Consider the following 20,161-nt stretch of genomic DNA (forward strand, 5'->3'; position numbering starts at 1 on the left):
TGTGCCTGTCTCTGCCTGCCAAGTGCTGGTTAAAGGCATGTACTGCTATTCCCTGCCAGGGATCACTGAATACTATTTTGCTGTATGCTTATGCAGTGAAAGATCCAGGACATTTCTTTTAGGGAGGTTGCAAAACACATGTGGGTCCCAACAACAAGACAAAAAAAAAAAAGGAGTCTGGCTAGCAGGAAGTTATTTTACAGAGTCAGCATAGAAGCCATGGCTCCCTCTGTGAAGAAACCAGGCTGGAATTGCCCAAGTCGTCATTGTGTAATTGTTACCTTCACGCCAAGGAGCCAGAAAAGGGGATCGCATTTTCTCATTGTCTTTGTGTCTTCCTACCTGTAAGCAACCACTTGCCAGTCCTGGGTAGACCATATGGTAATAACCTGAAAGATCATGTGTGGGCTAGAAACAACTGCACTTCAAAATGACTGAGTCAGACCTGAGTACTTGGGACAGGTTCTGTGTAACTTTTGGTGCAGAAGGTCAAGTGGGTGTCTTGGCACTAACATACCTGACCTTCAGGAAAGCCTGGGAATTCCCACTAGGACGTCAGAAGAAGAAAAAAAAGCCAAGCGTATGAGATACAACTTTACAAAAGAAGTCCTTTGGCAGTACAGTCCCTCTATAGGGTAGTCACAAATACAAGGTCCTCTCTGACCCTGTGATTCAGGATGTGAAGCCTCTCCCAACTGTGTCTGCCACACTCACAGTGCACTGAGCCATTCTCCTTCTCTGTAGTAAGAAGACCTGCTCCCTTGGCTTCTCTGCTTCCTCCCTTCTCATCTCCATCCCACTTCCAGCTCTGTAAATCCCCTTCAGAGTCCCCTCTTACTGTACGTCAAAGCCAGGTAAAAGAATTGCTATTTAAAAACCTCTTTCCCCACCTCCTACCTACAGCTGTTTGGCAAGCCCATTTTGCCTCCTAAATAGTCAGTGTTATGTCCAGTCCTTGACACTTTCTTAGTTTTGAATCCTGTCTCTTGTCTAAACTATAGTTCCAGTCTCTTTCCCGGCCTCCTAGAGCCATGCTTAATCACATGACATCACCCTGGTGCAGCCCCTCCCACAGCTGCTCATTTTTTACAAATATAATTTTATAGTGACTGTTTAAAATTTAAATCCTTCTGGCCACTTCTATTTTCCAAATCACCAGTGGTTCCAGGAGGTCCTAAGGAATGGTAATAATAAATCTGCAATTTATTAAGTGGCTACTAAAAGCCAAAAAACCATGAGTGGACTTAAAGACATCATGATGTGCAACCGTTCTGGAGAGACACTGATGTGCGCCTTTAACAAACAGCAAATCTCTGTGAGGAAAAGATAACATAATCTGTCTCAAGGATAAAACTGAGTCAGAGTTTGAGTGTAACTCATTCTCTCTCCCTAAGAGAGTTCTTAAGTGTGGTATCAAATGGTCCAGTCTGGCTACCATTCACATTCCAGCGGCCTTGGCTCATTACAGTCATATAAGCATACATTACACTAGTCCATGATCATCCGGAAGGTAGAATTAATCTAGATGTGACAGCACTCATAATCCAGCACTTGGGAGCTGCAGGAGAATGCTGAACTCAGTCTCATCCTTGGCTACACAGTAAGTCTGAAACCAGCCTGAAACTGACCACGAGGTTTTGTCTGAAAGCATCCTTACCTGTGTGCATGCTGCAGTGCTCTGCTCCATGCCTACAGGGCACTACGCACTCGGCCACCTCACTCCTCCTTCTGGTCTTGTACCCCTCAAAAGGCCTGAGTTATTCTGGACAATGAACAGATTTTTTTTGTTGGCTAAATAATACAGTTCCCCCTGGAATATATTTCTGCTTCACTCACCTGTTTCAGAAGTACCCATCCCTTAAGCCCTAAATGCATAATGTTTCTTCAAGGAAGTTCTTGTCATCCTTTGAAAGGGTTAGTGTCTCTTCCGTATTAACTACACACTGTTTATACGCTTGTATGACATGTTGTTATAAGCAACATGTTAGAACATCAGTATATAAAGAGAGTATGCATATATCTGATTACATTGCTCAATAGGTTGACAGTTTCTCAGGGTTGGGGATATTGGTTTGCTCACGTATGTCACTGTAGAATATCTGAAGCCCTCTTGTTTTTATTACCTAGGCAATGTAGAAAAGACAGAGAGGGCAAAGGCAAGTTAGTGTGAGGAATGTAATTCTCCTTCCCACCCCTGCCTGAGTAATAGCAGCGAGTCCAGGCATCTTCCCTGGGTTCCTAGAGAAATGAGCTAGCATGTATCATGGAGAATTCTGAGATCTAAAATGTACCTCTCCTTTTAGCCTTGTGTCTTAGAAGAAGATTGTGAAGTAGTTTCTAGAACTATTGCAAGTCTGGATCCATTCTGTGGGTGTCCCATCTTTCATTAGGGACTCATCCTAATGTGATGCTCAGGTCTGCATGAAAGATGGTTTTTTACTGAGTATTAAGATAGTTTTCCCCCTTGGGCTGACTCTGTCTTCTCTTCTCTCTCTCTCTTTCTCAATGCAAATCTAGGCTTGACATTCTTAGCTAACCCCATCTAAGATAATGCACAGAGATGAATAATGCTAATATTTCTAAATTAATGTCTCCCCATATAAATTTCATTCATTTCATGATTCTCACTCAACCAATCCATGCTCAAAAGATGGTAAATGTGGAAATAAGACCTTCATTCCCAGTTTTATTGTTTATTTTAACTTTTGAAGTCAAATGTTCTTAGTAATAAGTTGCTGTATTATTGTCCAATCTTTCCTACGATTTCAAATTTAGTGTGTGTGCAGATGGGTAGTGTTCAGACAAAGCCTCATGAGGTCAGTCCCAAGCTAGCTTCAAACTTATTATGTAGCCAAAGATGGCATTGAAATCCTGATTCTCCTGCATCCAGCTCCCAAGTGCTGGGATTATGCGTGCTACCACATCCAGATAAACTCTGCCTTCTACATTATCCCGGACTAGTGTTCATGTATGTTTACAACTACGTGATGAGCTGAGGCTGCTGGGACGTTACTTGTAGCCAGATCATGAACACTATATTTCAAATCTATATAAAATTAGAGGAATATTACAATGAACACACTCTTGGGCCAGTTTATCCTCCTACCTCATTCCTCCAAGGAATAAATTGAAGTCTGAACATCGGGTCAAATTATCTATTATAGTAACTGTGTCTTTTAAAATATTTTAGCACAACCACACATTAGCAAACAGGAAAGAAAATTGTCCTTTACGTTTTCGAGATCCCATGTTTGTTTCTACACTTGCCTTGCAAACAAATAAATGAGACACAGATGAAGCCCTTTGCATTGGCTTACTACGTCCCAAATTCCTCTCACTCCGTGCACTCACTGGCCTCCTCATCCCTTGCGTTGTACAGGTCTCTTGTCCTCTTAAACTCAAAACATTCTGGATAGTGACAGTGGCTACCCAGTGCTTTTTGATTTTTGTTAGTTTGTGACAATGTTTCATACTATCTGTGTTTCAAAGTTCATCCATATAAGCAGTCTGTATTAGTACTTTATTCCTTTTTATGGCCAAATAACATTCCAGTGTATGGAAATGCCATAAGATTTAGTTTATCCATTCATCAGCTGATGGGCATTTGGGTAGTTTCTATTTGTCTGTTATGAATAATATTGCTAGGAGCATTTGCATGCAAGATTTTGTCTAGGAACATTTTCACATGCACATGATTGTTTATACAGTGGTTCTCTTTCACAGAATTCTGTTTGCAAAACTCACAACTACTTTCCAAACTGAATGCACATTTTACATTTACACCACTACAGCACAATGATTCCAAGTGTTTCCGTTTTTACCAACATGTGTTTACTCTCTATCTTATTATGGACAAGTGCCACCGTAGTGTATGTGAAGTACAGTGTTTCATTGTAAAACTTTGTATGTTTGGCTTTCCTGGAGTTTGCTTTTTGTTTTGAGGTAGGATCTCATGGTGTAACCCAGGTTGGCCTTGAAACTGCAATCCTCCTGCCTCAACCTCCCAAGTCCTGAAATTATGGGTTCATACAGCTGTATCTGAGTGTAGTTTTAATTTGCATTTCTTATAATTAATGACATTGGGCATCTGTTCATAACTTTACTGAATGGATATTTTTTGAAGTATTTGTTTGTGTGTTGTCCATATTTTAATTGTAAAAGAGTTCTTTACATACTCTGCAAAAAGTTCTGGGTCAGATACATGATTTGCAAAATTTTCCTGATGTATGAGCTTCAGACATGCAGGTGTGGGGTCTGGGTTTTTAGCTCAGAGAAAGGTTTCTGTGTAGTGTCTGACACACAAGGTGCTCTCAAAAGCGGAAGTCAATACTACAGAAGTGCTGCAGTTTAATAAGAAATCCAGCAGGAAGTATGGTGACATCAAGAAGGTAGTAAAGCAGGCATCGGAGGACCCACTGAAGGGCACCCTGGGCTACACATGAGGACCAGGTTGTCTCCTGCAACTTCAACAGCAACTCCCACTCCTCCATCTTTGATGCTGGGGCTGACATTGCTCTCAATGACAACTTTGTAAAGCTCATTTCCTGGTATGACAATGAATATGGCTACAGCAACAGGGTGGTGGACCTCATGGCCTACATGGCCTCCAAGGAGTAAGAAACCCTGGACCACCCACCCCAGCCCAGCAAGGATCTGAGAGCAAGAGAGAGGCCCTCAGTTGCTGAGGAGTCCCCATCCCAATTCAACCCCCAACACTGAGCTCCTCCCTCACAATTCCACCCCAGACCCCCATAATAACAGGAGGGGCCTAGGAGCCCTCCCTTCTCTCTTGAATACCATCAATTAAGTTCCGCTGCATCCCAGAAAGAAAGAAAGGAAGAAAGAAAGAGAGAGAGAGAGACAGAGAGACAGAGAGACAGAGAGACAGAAAGAAAGAAAGAGAAAGAAAGAAAGAAAGAGAGAGAGAAAGAAAGAGAGAAAGAAAGAAAGAGAGAGAGAAAGAGAGAGAGAAAGAGAGAAAGAAAGAGAGAAAGAAAGAGAGAAGGATGGATCTGGAATATCACCAAGAATGAAACAAAGTTCAAATCATTAGGAAGAAAGACTGGTGGGGAGTTTGGGAACCAATGGAGCAGGCTGGTGGCATCTCCATTTGAAGTCATTTTAATGCAAAAGGAGATGCAGTCAAACATATTGAACCTCTTGATGTGTTGTGATAAGTATTTAAGTTTTGACAAGAGTGTCAAGTTAACAGAATGAGAATGTGATGCCCTTTTCAATAAATGCTGCTGGGACAACTGGATATCTACATGAATAAGAATGAATTTGAACCCCAATCTCATAACATATACAGAACCCAATTAAAATATGGACAACACACAACTCCAAAGTTCATATCCTTGATCTCTGTCCCCGATCTGTTCCTGAGCGTTCTCTAGCTCAAAAACAAGACTCACTTCTCACCGGTGTCCCGCCTGGCATGTTTGCCACAACTGAACTGCTAACCCTTTTTTCCACTGGCTGCTGCCAGCTGGACTAACATTGCCCTGACCGTCTGTGCCAATCTCCTTGTTTACATCCTTATCATTGCCCTCAGGCTGGCCCAAGTGTCCCAGGTTCCTTGGCTATGTGTGCATTCCTGTACCCTCCCCAAGGTCTAGTTTCCATGTTTGGGCCAAGACCAGGAGAAAGAGATCTGAGCTTGTGCAATCTGGAGACGAACTGGCTTCAAGGTTGATGTGGGGATGAGGGATGAGCTTCTATTTTCCAAATGTGGGTTTGCATATTAGAATTATGTTAGTGTGCTCAGGAGCAAAAAGGAACATAAATCAAAGTATTCAGGCTGCAGGGATAGTGAGAAAGCTCTCATATCCCATGGTCTATTGGGCACTGCAAACAGAAAACCTAGACGAACTTGGGCACTCGTTACTATTGTGTTTTGGTTTCCTCCTTTTTTATTGATTGATTGATTGATTGATTGATTGATTGACTGATTGTAGAATGGCAGCTAAGGAGTTAAAGGTAAAAGTTTTGACTCAGTCCAAGTTTCTTATCATGGCTTTTCCATCTACAAACTAAATGGTATCTGTGTTTTCATTTGCAAAATTGACTAAGTCTTTCCCTGAAGAATCTCTTACAAAGGTGTTCAGTGGCTGGACAAGCTGTAGCTACTGTCATTTGTAAAACTGAAGCAATCCCTGAAACTGCTAGTAAAATCAGGTGGGTGGTGGGTCAAAGGAGTTTAATCGGGTGGGAGTACAGCTTAATCTTGTTTTATGTGTAAGAAAATAGGCAGGAAGTGTTCCGTTCTTGACAGACTCAGCCTCCCCAACTCATCAAATAGACCGTGAGTTGCAATTCAAAACAAAAATAAGAGTCTTCATGTGTAAAATCTGGTGCCTGGCATGATCCCAAGTGGCAGTTGTGAGTGTTTGCACAAGAAACATGACGGATGTGACACTAGTCACATGGGATCCTGTTCAGTGTGTGGCCCTCCGGGTGTCCAGCTCATCCTGGTCTCCTCTGCTAAGGAGACTGATGACGTTTACCTGACAGAGAATGATGGCTGAACTACTTGATAACACATTCTGAAGACAGACCTGAGAGGAGCTGCTACTGTTATCTAGATTAGGACGGCCATTGCTGGGAGCCTCCTCTCTTCTGCTCACACACAGCTTTACTGGCAGTCACATCTGTTTCTGTTCCCAGCAACGCAGTGTTCTCAGCCTCAGAGAGGTGAGGTTCAGAAAGGCTTCTTCCCTGAGACAAAGAGCTGTGCAAAGCTATGGGCTTTGGGATCCTTAGACTCTGAGAAGGGATTCACTGCTCCTTCCTGAACAGGACTTTCAGAAACATATTTTCTGTCTCAGAGCCTCAGTTTTCCATGTACAGGAGACGATGACCTGGATTTAGCAATGGTAACTAACCCAGTAAATGTCCCCTCTGTTGTTTTTATTAGGTCAAACCAGGAAACTATAAGTATCCTCTCTACTGCCCCAGGGTTGACCTGTACAGACCAGCCTTGCTAGGAGTGAGTCGTTCAGAAGAATGACCTGCTGGAGTTGGGAGTATGAAGGCTTCCAAAAGCCCCTTTGCTTCCTTGACAGGCAATGATAATTCCAAAAGTGCAGGAGTCTAATTTGATATCCTAGCCATGTGTCTCCTGGAACAATTGCACGTGCTAAACTCAGACCCTCACCTATAATCCCATGCAAACACATGTGAAGAAAGTAAAAATACACATAGGAGAAAAGACTGGAAAATGACCGAGGTAGGGCCATCTCCCTGTCCACTATTCTACACACAAACACACACACACACACACACACACACACACACACACACACACACACACACACACCTTTTAGCTCTTTCTGGGAATCCTGTCCTCACCTGATGATAAGTACCCTAAGCCAAGAATGAGCCCTGTTTTTTCTTACTTTGTCAGTGGAACAGTCAATAAAGAGTTGTTAGGTATCCACTATGCCCAAAACACTTGAGCCAGACACTCAGCAAATGAGGCACTTGGTTACCACACTTAAGGAAGCTCCAAGGTTTCAAGGCAGACACATACTAAAGTATTGAATATTGATTTCATAGTTATAAGTATGCAAAATGCTATAAGGTTTGAAGGTGAGGCATGAAGAAAATCTGAGATGAAAGGTCCACCTGGTCGGGGAGGCAAGAAGGTCACCTAGGAGAAACGGTGTGCAGATGGACACCTGGAGGTCAATAGCTGTCAAGCAGGTAAATGAAGGCGGCAAGCCGGGAGCTACAGCCAACCCTGCCAGCAGCCTGGTCTCTGAGCAGTACAGGGCTCCTGGTACAGTTACTTCTGTACACTTCCATCCCCAGCCCTGCCCCAGCTCCCCAAGACACTCTAGAGAAAGCCTGGTTTCTGGTGACTAAAGCAGGTTCCATAATTAACCTCTCCCTGGCTTCCTTGATTCAGCACTTCTCCAACGAGTGGTTAAATGTTACATCATCACTTTGCCCAATTAATCCTGGCCGGTGAACCACTAAGGAGACCCAACCCTGTCTGGGTGAAAGAGGGAGTGGCCCGGTCTGCACCTCAGCATTTTGACAGAGATTCTTGAACTCTGAGGCTGAACTCAGGGCTCGTCCCCCAGGGACCTGAGATGCACATACCTTCTCTCTGCAGGCCTGGTCACCCTCCTATGGCACTTTAAAAAAAAAATCTCTCCAGATATTGTTAGACATTCCCTGGACACAGTCCCCCCAGCTGAGAGCCACTGATGGGCAAAGTATAGACCAGATGTGTAACAAATGTGATATAAACAGCAGCTAAGGCAAGGCCTGTGTGGAGACAGTGCCCTATTCTGAATACCCCAGCCAGCCATGCATCTCAAATACACACTGAGATACCGGAGCGGGGGGCGGGGAGTGTTGGAGAAACCTGAAGTTTTTAAAGGTGAGACAAGTAGGTTTGTCAGTGTCCTGTCCCAGGAAATGGGCAAGCAGACTACCCCAGGCCTGAAAGAAGCTGAAAGAATTGAAAACTTGAGTCACCAAAAATGAGTTCACTTTCCACTTCAGCTCAAGCCAAAGGAAAGGGAACGCCTTCTATGACAGATTCAGTGCTATGGTCCCAAATCCCGCCCCCAACCTCTGGATGTTGCTACTAAATAGCATTCCTTTTATTTTAAGTGAACTGAGAGATCCCTCATTAAATAACCCATAATTAGCTCAGGGTTATTCAACCCACGTTGGCTATCTTCCAAGTCTTTCCCTACACCAGCAACAGAAGAGGGAAGCTCAAACCGTCCACAGAAATGGCTTTTAAAAGACTCTTGGGAAGTAGACAGGCACAGTGAGAAAAATTATGGGATTGATTAGTGATGTCTGTCATGCCCAGACATAGGAAATGAGTTACATGTGCCATGTGACAAGTCTATAATCTAAGATTCTCTAAGGCTACAATCATTTTCTTTGTCATTTTGCGGTGGCCATACTGAGTTAGGGGTACATGAAAGTTTGTTTAGCAAACAAGGTTCTCTGGGAGGGCCTTCTTCGAGGGTGGCACTTCTATGGGGTAAAAGATGGGCATGACTTTCTATTGTTATTCTTAGGAAAGAATAAACATGTTCTCCACCACAGTCCCTTGTTAACAACTTAGCAATCTTACTTTCGGTGAGTAACAATATTCTAAGAAGAAAAAAAAAAAAGATAGAGAAATTTCCCAGAAAAAAAATGGGGCACTTTCTTCATTAGACATGTGCTAATCAGTACAAGTGGGTACAAGTGACTGAGACCTGGTGATGTGCCACACTTGGATGTACAGACAGGAAAGCAGTCCCTGGACAGATGTGAGCAGGTGTACACTGGAGGAGTCTACTGGTTTAATCACACACCTAACTTGGTTCAAGCAGCAGAATATAACTGGGGACTTCCTGACCTTCATTCCTGAGTATCAGATACTTTACAGCCACCAACCTGAAAAACAGGGTCCCCGGGAAAGAACTGATCCCCTCACTGTTGCACTGCAAATCACCTGTTTCTTTGACCTAAAATAATACCAACGATCTACAGCTTATGGGACAAGTACTGCCTATTCCCTGGTTTGGAGCTGTGGTGCAGAGGAGATCAAAAGAATAGTACTCTATAACAGGCGAGAATAATCTCATTTTCACTGCTCAAAAAATAATGTTTATTGTCATACAGGTAGGCTCACTCTGTGTATTGTCTGTGGCCAATTTCACACCACAATGACAGAGTTGGGTGATTGTGACTGAAACTAAATGAAAAACCTAAAATACTTGCCCTCTGACCCTTTACAGAAAAATTTGTTTGGCCCCAGACCTTGATCTTTCTTCTTTTATAAGGCTTTGTGAGCATGTGTGTCTGGTCACTTTGAACCCTGTAGGGAGGAAGGAACAGTCAATACTCCACACTCACAGACTGACTACACACACTAGAGATCTCTCTTACTACCCACCTCGTTTGAGAGTTTGCCTAGGTGCTCTCTTTCTGATTTTAGCTCCACAAGGCCAGGGTAACTGGAACTTCCACCAGGGTTAAGTCCAGCCAAACCTGGCCCAGCAAGACGTTTAATAAATGTGAGTTGAATGTATCTGTGGAGTGTATGTGTGAACCACGGAACATGAGCAAGAGGCAGAGTGAAGGGACACTTAGTGATGGAGAGATTGGATAAGAGATGAGTGGATGAGTGAGGAAATTCTTGTATGGACGAGGACTTGGATAAGAATAAAGAAGAGAAGTCTCCAGCTAGGGTGAATGAGCGCCAAGTGAGTGTAGGCTTTGTGGGCCACACAGGAGATAAGGGTGTTGGTGCTCCATTCAGCCCATCTCATCAATTTTGCCTTCCTGGCTCATGCCTTGCCAGCAATTTTGAGCCTAATCTATGCCCTCCCTCTAGGACAGCGTGCCCATGTTTTGATGCTTTCTTTATATTTGGGTTCTGTCCCCAAACAGGCAAAGTCACCTGTTACCCTGGGCCTCAGGCCAGGCGAGTCTAGCCAAGTTCATTCCAGCCAGAGAATAAAACAGTCAAAAGGGAAAAGATCATCAGAAACAGTTCTCACTCATTCTCCATCTCCAGATCCTTTAGAGAAAGCCTTTACCTAGCCTCAGTCCCTTCTAGTCGCTTTGTTGTGCTGCCTGTGCTCTCTAGAGCTTAGGCACCAGGAAAGCAGAGGTGTGCACAGGGAAAGCCCCCAAGGGTTTGATAGGAATATAAGTGTTAGGAATATATAGCACCTGCCTCAAACAGCTCCTGGGACATGGTCCCTCCCCCTGTGGTAGGCCTTGCCTGACTGATGTTAAACTCTGCCAGTGACCATCAGCATGCCACTTGCCCTCTTTGAGGCTTGGGGATTAAATTGACTTTAAGGTTCATTCCAGCTCTCACATCCTGAGTCTCTAAAACCAGAGGCTGGGCCTAGAGATATGGCTCTAGGGTTAAGATTATTTCCTGCAGAGCACCCAAGCTTAGTCCCAATACCCACATTGTATGGCTCGCAAGCCAGGGGCTTTAGGTTTTTCAAGATTCATATAATTAATAAAAGCCGAAGACCCTTGGCCACAATTCTTAAAAATAGTATCTGACGATTAGACAGGGATGACCATCTAACCTGGCCATTGACCAGGAGCAAAATGGCCCTAGGTGTGGTGCTTTGACCAGTGAGCACAGTGTATGAACCAACTCAAAAAGCTGCCACCCTTCTCCCTCAGGCTCTGCTCTGTTGCCTCTGTCTTGTGAAATCTACTCATAAAATTTACAGGGGAGAGATGGCTGGGAAATTTCTCAGGTGCCTTTGTAGGTCTCTCAGGAACTGGGCAAACCTGTCCTAGCTCAGCCTCACAAATAAGGAACTGAGAGATTCCAAGGAGGATCGCAGAGGCTGGTGAGTTGCCTGTAGGTCCCACCCTCACTGTTGCCTGTCCTCCTAGAACCCTCCAACCCTATCACTGGTACCTTGATCCTACCTCCAAAATAAACTCGCTGCCTTATTTATTGCAAGTGAGGCTAAAGGAATGGACTCTGTATCAGACTGTTCGAGTTCAGATCCCACCTCTTCCAACTACCTGGCCCTGTGGCCCTTAGCAAATTATTGTAATACGTGTTTGCTTAACAATCCTGTCAGCAAAATGGGAATGAGGAAGACACAGTAATGCTTAGTCTTCCAAACTAAGAGGAGCAGAGACAAGTGGGTCCCTGGAGCTCCCAGGTCAACCAGCTTAGCCTATTGGACCAGATTCATATCACAGAGAACCTATCTAAAAGAGAGGTGGGGATGGTTTCTGAGGTATAACACCCAAGTTTGACCTCAGACCTCCACATGAACATCTATATACACCAGGGGCACACACACAAATAGCATTTGGATTTTTTTTTTTACTTACTATAAAGATTACATGAGAAAATAAATTAGGAATGTGTGGCCTCTATGAATACCAGCTCTTGTGGCAGGTGCATTCTCAGAGATATATTTTGGTTCCTCCCATTTTATCTCAGTGAGATTACACAACCCTTAAGACAAGGGAACTGGATCTTTCTTTTCAAACCCTTTTCATTCACAGATGATGTCACCTAGAACTCAGACACTCAGAACACTTGCTGACTGGAAGGGATCAGACATGCCCAGGTGACGCCATATATTATCAAATGCCTATCTGTTTGAATCCTTGAGTACCAGACCAGGTCCATGGTTGAGAAAAATAATACCCATGTTTGTTGGAAATCATCCATTGGAGAAAGAAGCCTAGTCAGAGAATATCCAGGAAAAAAATCAAAACAAAGAACAACACTACCTAACTTCCAATGCACCTCAATTATCTGGTGTTGCTGAATCCTTAACACTGATAGACAAAATAACTGGGTAAGAGAAAGCATCTAAACCCAGATGGTTTAGACACGTCTTCTTGGAAGAGCTCCATGAACGTCTGTGGGGTGCTCAGGTATGCTCTGCAAGCTGGGGTACAGACAGCAAAGCTACTTATCTGTTCTATAGATTTCCTCCTCTTGAGTCAGATCCACATTCTCATGCCTTTTTAGCACAATGAGGTAAGAACATTTGGAAGGAAACAGATGGTCCAAAATGTTCCAGGCTCCCTTTATGCCTATCAGTTACAGAAGAACTCTGGAAGGTGAGAGGTAGCCATTGTCCAAAAAGCCTTGGGCTCTGAGCTTATGGAGTAATCTTAGTGAAAGAAAAGACAGCAGAAATTTACCTGCAGAGTTGCCACAGACTGGACCATCGAGGCAAAGATGGTGGGTCTGTGGGACAGCTGATTCAAGCTGCTTAAATCCAGTTAGAAACGTGGAGCATGGGCTTCTCCTGCACTTCAGAGTCGCACAAAACCACCTTACGCTTGCAGAAAGAGACTTAAAGAGATGGCTTTGGAGAAAATGCTAAAAGTCCTTCCATGTCTACACCCAGGCTTGTCTCTAGAGAGTGTGCCAAGCTGTTAATGAGCCTCGAATCCTTGATCTCTATTTAGTCTCAGAAGGAAAGATTTCACAACCAACCAAGGTCTCAGCCTGAATACGGGGTGTTTTTCTAATGGCCTCCCATAAAATAATTCAAAGAGGAAAGCTGTCCTGCCACCAAGAAGGTATCGGGCAGCTTCAGGTTGCTGGGGAAAATATGTCTATGATTTCAAAGGCTGTGAGCTCACTTTTCTTGAGGGAACTCAAATCCCCCAAGGGAACAGGGACAACTGATTTGATAACATAGGGAGTTGTGGTTGGTTTTTCCCTCTTCTCTTTTTTAAGGATGGGGTCGGAGATAAGGGGAAAATGTCGTTATGTAGTATAGCCATGCTTCAAAAATCACAATCCTCCTGCCTCATCTCCTGTGTGCTGGGTTCCAGGCATGCACTACCTGACCTGATTTCTTTTCTTCCTAAAAAAATCATCTCCTTTGTTCTTCTGATAACTTTAGAGAAGAGGGTTGGTTCTTTTTGGTTTTTTTTTTTCCTGTGTCAATAGATACACTATAAAAGGTAAATTCTGGCTGGGAATTTAGCTCAGTGGTAGAGCGCTTACCTAGGAAGCGCAAGGCCCTGGGTTCGGTCCCCAGCTCCGAAAAAAAGAACCAAAAAAAAAAAAAAAAAAAAAAAAGGTAAATTCTGTAAAGATCACAAAGATGGACACAGTATTGCCAAAGGATGTCTGGGCTCTCTGAATTTCTCCAAAACAATTTTTTCAATTAATTTTTCTTTTTAACTAACTTTGGTTTACCTCCCCAACTAGCTCTCCTGAAGTGAGACTCTAAAACTTATGAACTCTTGATAAGTCATTACAGAAAAAAAAAACTATTAAAGTACACCTAAGCAGATGGAAGAATTCAGGGACAAACAGACCCACTTGCCTGGGATTGCTTGGTAAAACAGCAACAGAAAAGCCCCAATTCCCTAGCAATTCAGAACCAGTTTCTAGGGAAAAAAAAAAAACTTTGTAGTCCCTTGACTGGTTTGGTCCAACTCTCCGCTGGAGAAATGTACTTTGGCACCACTCTAACACAAAAGCTACTTTCTCAGGATAGAGGGCACTCTTGTTTGGGTCAGGGGAGGGTAAATCATTGGACTCACTAGATGTTCTGACACATCATATCTTGGGATTGGTCTGTCTGAAAAATATGGACGAGATCCTGCGCAGGCAGATGTCATATTAGCACATAGTCTATCCTATGCATGAGACTAATGACCCTGTCATAAATCCTCATGACATCAGAGATCCTTAGCAATAATAGTTGGTGAATAAATACCACTAGGGGGACTCAAAACAGACACAACAGGAACTTTGCTTACTGAAACATGGTTACACTATAAATTGTAACACTTAAAGTAGCTAAAGGGCCAGATGCTGGTAGCTGGGGGCCCATGTCTGTAATCCCAACACTCAGAAGGCAGAGGCAGGCAGATCTATGGGTTCAAGGCTAGCCTGGTATACAGAGCAAGTTCCAGGACAGCCAGGGAAGCACAAAGAAACCCTGTCTCAAAGACAATAAATACATAATACATACATACGTATATGCATACATACATACATACATACATACATACATACATACATACATACATACATACAAGTAAGTAATGGTATGCCCTTGTCTTTCAAATGTACTATAGTAGCCACCATCTTGGGACACAAAGCTTGCTTTAAAGGCAGCAAATATGTGGACTCAGAAAAGCCTAAGAAAGACAAAGGCAAAGGGTGGAGTGTACCTGACCAAATGAGCCAACTCAGCTCACAGCAAAGGATTTTTTTCTTTGCTCTTTGACTATGGGCTGGATTTGGTACTTTTTCTCAATACACCAATTCAAACCACAGCTATAGAGAAGCACTGGACCCACCTTCCTTAGAAGTTCAAGTGAATGAGAATAGCCCACCCTAGCATCAAGGAAAGATTCCTCTACACAAGTTTCCATAAAATAAAACAAAACAAACAGAAAAAAAATAACCCAGAGAGGTGTGTATTTAAGTTCTTTCATAATTTTGAGGAGATAATGTTTAAACTCTTCCAAACATGAGAAGGGAAAAAAAGCTCCATGTATTTCATGGATCCTAGGATATTCTTTATATTATAAATAAAAAATAACAATAAAAACACAGGGTTGGAGAAATGGCTCTTACAGAAGCTCTAAGTTCAATTCCCAGCACCTACATGATGGCTAACATCTGTCTGTAACTCCAATTCCAGAAGACCTGATGCCCTCTTCTGACCCTTGTGGAAACTGTATGCAGATGATGTACAGACATGCAGGCAAAACTCCCATACATATAAAATGTAAATAAACAAAAAGAAAGGTAATTCCACTAATGTGTCACGTTAACTAGTTAAAGAAAAAAGCCTATATAACATTCTAAAGAATATAGAGAAAATATAGTATGGAAAAATAACATATGGAAATATTTGACAGAATTCTATATCTACTTATTATACACTAGAAAATTTATCAAGCTAAGAATAAAATCCTTAATAGAATTTAGTGAGAGGGATCTGTCTGAATTCTACAGCAAACATCTTGCTTAATGGTGAAATGCTGGGTCCTTGAAGGTTAGAACGAGACCCTGCCGTATTTCTGATCAACCCTGCCTAGAGGCCTGGCCAACAAACTAAGCAAGAAGAAATAAAGGTTGAATATTTGAAGAAAAGAATCGTTAAAACTGATATTATACTATTGTCTATATGGAAAACGCAAACGAATACAGAATAACTCACTGTAACAGGTGTGTGGTTATCAAGGTTCCTAGTCTCAAACTGGCAATCATAAACACAGCTGCATGTCCATCCACCAAAAAGAAAACTAGGAAGGTAATTTTCTATTGCTTTTTATTTTGTTTTGTTTTCATTGTTTCACTTTTTAACCTCAGGTTGACTTGGAACTCACCATGGAATGGAGGTTGCTCTCAAATGGCAATCCTCCTGCCTCAGCCTCCCAAGTACTGGGTGTAAAGTTAGAGGATTTATATCTCAGACAGGATGCCATATAGCCCAGGTTGGCCTTGAACGGGGTATGTTGCAGAATGTGACCTTGAATTTCTGATCCTCTTGACTCTGCTTTTCCCAGTGCTGGAATTAAGGATAGGCACTGTTGTATCGAGTTTTCTAAAAAAGACAAAATAGATAGTGAAATATGTCAGGCTTTTAGACCAGAAAACTCAGTATCTCTCTTTAAACGGTGTCTGGTCCAGGTGTGGCAGCCCACCCGTGTGACCACTGAGGTGGCTGAAGCATGTGATCGGCCTCATCTCATAGCAAGTTCTAGGCCATCCAGAGCAACAGGGATGTATGACGTCTCAGAAAATTAAATAAGAAAGGAGGGAGGGAGAGAGGAAGGCTTAGCTCCAGCTTCTTTTAAGTCAATGTAATATGCTAGAAACGCCGGAAGGAAGTCAGTGTGGAGATGTGATTTATGACAAACGGTGGAAGGGAAGAATGAACTATGCCCCTGGGAATAGGGGTTAGGAGTCCAAAGGCAGGAGCTGGCCTTCAGTCATAATCCTCCGATCTCACCACACATTTCAATATCTTAAAGTAGTTATTCTCCCCAAAATGTATCCCCAAATTCAACAGCTCTGGAGTTGTCTTCATGAAATGCAAAAAATAACCCTAAGTTTCAAACGAAACATTTAAAACGCCAGGGATCAAATGACTTCTAAAGTGAGGGGGTGTGGTTCGTTCAAAGTGACTCGCCTGCTGATCAGATATCACGCATCTTAAGTTAAAACTACTGTCACTAACTTGGTTGGGACTCAGCACCAGCCTCTTTTAAACCAATGGAACATACTAGAAAACCTGGAAACAGACAGTGTGGAGACGTGATTTATGGCAAACACCTCCGCAGGTCACAAGGGAAGAATGAGCTATGACGCTGGGCTAATTGGGTATCTGTGTGGGGAAAGGATGATGAAATTGGATTCCTCACTCGTCAAAAATCAATTCCATGTGGACTAAAGAACATATAGATGAAAGGTGAAACTATAAAACTTTCAAAAGGCAACATAGAAGCACACCTCACAACCTTGAAATTAAAACACATTTTACCCAAGATTTTTCAAAAGTGTTGACTGTGTAGGAATATATTATATAATTAATTTTGTCCACCAAAAGATCCCACAGGGGAATATATATATATATATATATACATATATATATATATATGCATGCTGCAAGGAATTATTTCTAAAAAATAATAGAATTCCACAACTTAATGTGAAAATAATAAATAGCCCAAGAACTGTGGGATAAGGAAGGATCTGGAACAGGCATTGCATGTACTAAGAATGGTCAGTAAATTTTTGAAACCAGGGAAAAAGAATGAGTTCCACTGCACTGGCATCCACAGACATGAATGTGAAGCCACGATGAGTTAGCCTTTCATACCACCACACGAGCAGGTATTAAAGAGCATGTTACCTCATGCTGGCAAGACTCTAAAGTAACAGGAATTGTCAATGTCGCTGGCAGACTTGTAAATTGTTACAGCCACACTGGGAAACAATTCGTTATTACCTAATAAACCTGAACAGGCTCCTACCCTACGGCCCATCAATTCCATTCCTGGGTGTATATCCTGGAGAAACTCTTGTACATGGGCACAGGGGACATGTAGGGGAATGTTCATATCAACACTGTTTATAATAGCCCCAAACTAAAAGCCACCCAAATGACAGATAAGCGATTGATTAGCCCCATGGTGCTATACTCTGCCATGAAAGAGGAGGCAGGAACCACAAATATCCAGCAAACCTCCATGTCACAGAATATACTTATTGTATGTACTTTCTCTTCTTTTTTAATTAATTAATTTATTTTCTATAAGAGAGTACACTCTCTCTTCGGTCGGACCCCATTACAGATGGTTGTGAGCCAACATGACATTGCTAGGATTTGAAGTCAGGTCCTCTGGAAGAGCAATCAGAGCTCTTAACTGCTGAGCCATCTCTCCAGCCCCATGCACTTTCTTATGATGTTCATAGCAGACAAAAGAGAGAAGTCTGTGTAAGGATGTATGCCAGAGTGGGAGAAACTACACAAAAAGCCCTGGGATGACTAGCGCACATTTTAGCACAATGATTAGAGCAGTGTTTCTCAACATTCCTAATGCTGTGACCCTTTAAAACAGTTCTTTGTATTGTGGGGACCCTTATCTTAATAAGGGTTTCATTGCTGTGAAGAGACATTATGACCAAGGCAACTCATATAAAGGCAAGCATTTAATTGGGGCTGGCTTACAGTTTCAGAGGTTCAGTCCATTATCATCACAGTGAGAAACATGGCATTGTGCAGGCAGACTTGTGCTGGAGGAGCTGAGAGCTCCACATCTTGAACAGAAGGCAGCCAGGAGGAACTCTCATTTCCACATTGGGTAGAGCTTGAGCATAGGAACCATCTAGGGTCTGCCTACACAGTGACGTACTTCCTCCAAAAAGGCCACACCTATTCCAACAAAGCTACACCTCCTAATAAAGCCACTTCCCATGGGCTAAGCATATTCAAACCACCACAACCCCAACCATAAAACCATTTTTGTTGCTCTAGGAGGGAAGCCATGTGGTTGGTTACTGAGGGAGATGCAGAGAGCTGCACAGTGTCCTATTTCTATCTGTATTCGGAGTTGAGAGGTATGGATACACGAATTACTTCACTGTTATGTAAGTGATGCATAAAATTACATATGCACTTGCCGTGCGCATGATTATTTATGATTCAGATTTTTTTATAGAAAATAGAAGAAAGATGTGAGAAGTAAATGACTAAAACAGCATGACCAAAAAGATCATACAACAGACATAAAGAGCAGGAGTAGAGAAAGGTGGTTTGAATGAGCATGGCCCCCATAGACTCATTCATACTTAAATGCTTGGGTAGTGGCATTGGGAAGTGTAGCCTTGTTCAAGAAGGTGTGGCTTTGTTGGAGGAAGTGTGTCTCCTGAGGTGGACTTTAGGGTTCTATATACCTAAGCCAGGCCCAGTAATTGCCTCTTCCAGTTTCCTGCAGATTCAGATGTAGAACTCTGTTACCTCTATAGCACCATGTCTACGGGTGCGTCACCATGGTTCCCAACATAGCAATAATGAACTAAACCTCTAAATAGTAAGTCAGCCCCAATTAAATGTTTTCTTTTAAGAGTTGCTGTGGTCATGGTGTCCCTTCACAGTGATAAGTCCCTAACTAAGACAGAAGTCAGTGCCAGGACTGTAGGGTATTACTGTGACAGTCTTAACAAGGTTTTGGGGAGGATTGTACAAGGACTCTGAAACTTTGGACTTGAAGAGCCATTAAGTATTGTGAGCTCAGCGGGCTGCTTTGTCAGAGATTGGAAGACAAGAATGTTGGAAGCAGTGCAGATGATGGAAGCCTGGTTTACCAAGTTTCAAAGGGAAGCAAAGATTCTACTGGAGCCATTCGTATGAGGCTCCGTGGTTCTGCTCAGCTGGGGCTGAAGCATCGGCCCCAATTAACAAGAGAGCAGAACCACTAAATCATCTTTGTTTTAGTGGGATAATTGATGGTGGTCAGCTGAAGCTGAGAAATCAGTGGTGATTAAGAAAAGACCAGCATCGCTAGGGGAATTCTAGGAAGTATTTCCTGAAAGTCAGCACACAGAAGCTGTGTTCCAGAGGTGGCCATGGTTGTACCTCAAGTTGGTAGCCAAACTTGGTAGTGTTTAAAGTCACTCAGATGGCACTATTTTGAAGGCATTTAAGGTTCGTGGAAACAGCTGAGTCTTGGTACTGTAAAAGCTGAGGAGGGGATGGGTGAAGAGGGAGCCTCAGTTGCCATTGACACCCCATGATCCAAAGGCCATACAAAAAGTTGACACTTTGTACCATGAAGAGAGCCCATTGGTGAAAGTGCTGCCAAGTTATAGCAGAAGGCCCCAGCGTTTTGGAGATGCCACTGCCATAGGCCAACCACTAAGAACAGCAGCAGCAGTGGGAAGAAGATCCTGTCCAAGCCTAGAAGACAAGCTGTGTGTGATACAGAAGCTGGAGCTAGAGAAGTGACTCAAGCTTTTAGGAGGAGCCCAGATACTGGACATTTCTTTGATCTAATTGTGACTGTGTCCTGGTATTTCCCTCTCCAAGTAAAAGTGTGTTTAATTTATTTTTTATTTTACAGGATCCCACACCTGAAAGACTAAATTTTGAAGTGGATTTTAGGCTTTAAAAGAGACTTCGAGGGGTTGGGGATTTAGCTCAGTGGTAGA

The 20,161-nt window shown here is 42.8% G+C and overlaps 1 protein-coding gene and 1 long non-coding RNA gene across 3 annotated transcripts in view; one reads left to right on the plus strand and one right to left on the minus strand.

Moving 5' to 3' along the window:
• Positions 1-12,888, minus strand: part of LOC147999758 (uncharacterized) — an 88,023-nt gene extending 75,135 nt beyond the window's left edge. The window contains exon 1 of the long non-coding RNA XR_015642516.1: positions 12,670-12,888. This is a non-coding gene — a long non-coding RNA (uncharacterized LOC147999758). The remainder of the gene's footprint in view (positions 1-12,669) is intronic.
• Positions 1-20,161, plus strand: part of Sh3rf2 (SH3 domain containing ring finger 2) — a 101,127-nt gene that overhangs the window by 62,097 nt on the left and 18,869 nt on the right. The gene's annotated exons all lie outside the window — the stretch shown is intronic.

Source organism: Rattus norvegicus, chromosome 18, assembly GCF_021556685.1.
Source record: "Rattus norvegicus strain SHRSP/BbbUtx chromosome 18, alternate assembly SHRSP_T2T, whole genome shotgun sequence".
In the NCBI taxonomy this organism is placed as follows: Eukaryota; Metazoa; Chordata; class Mammalia; order Rodentia; family Muridae; genus Rattus; species Rattus norvegicus.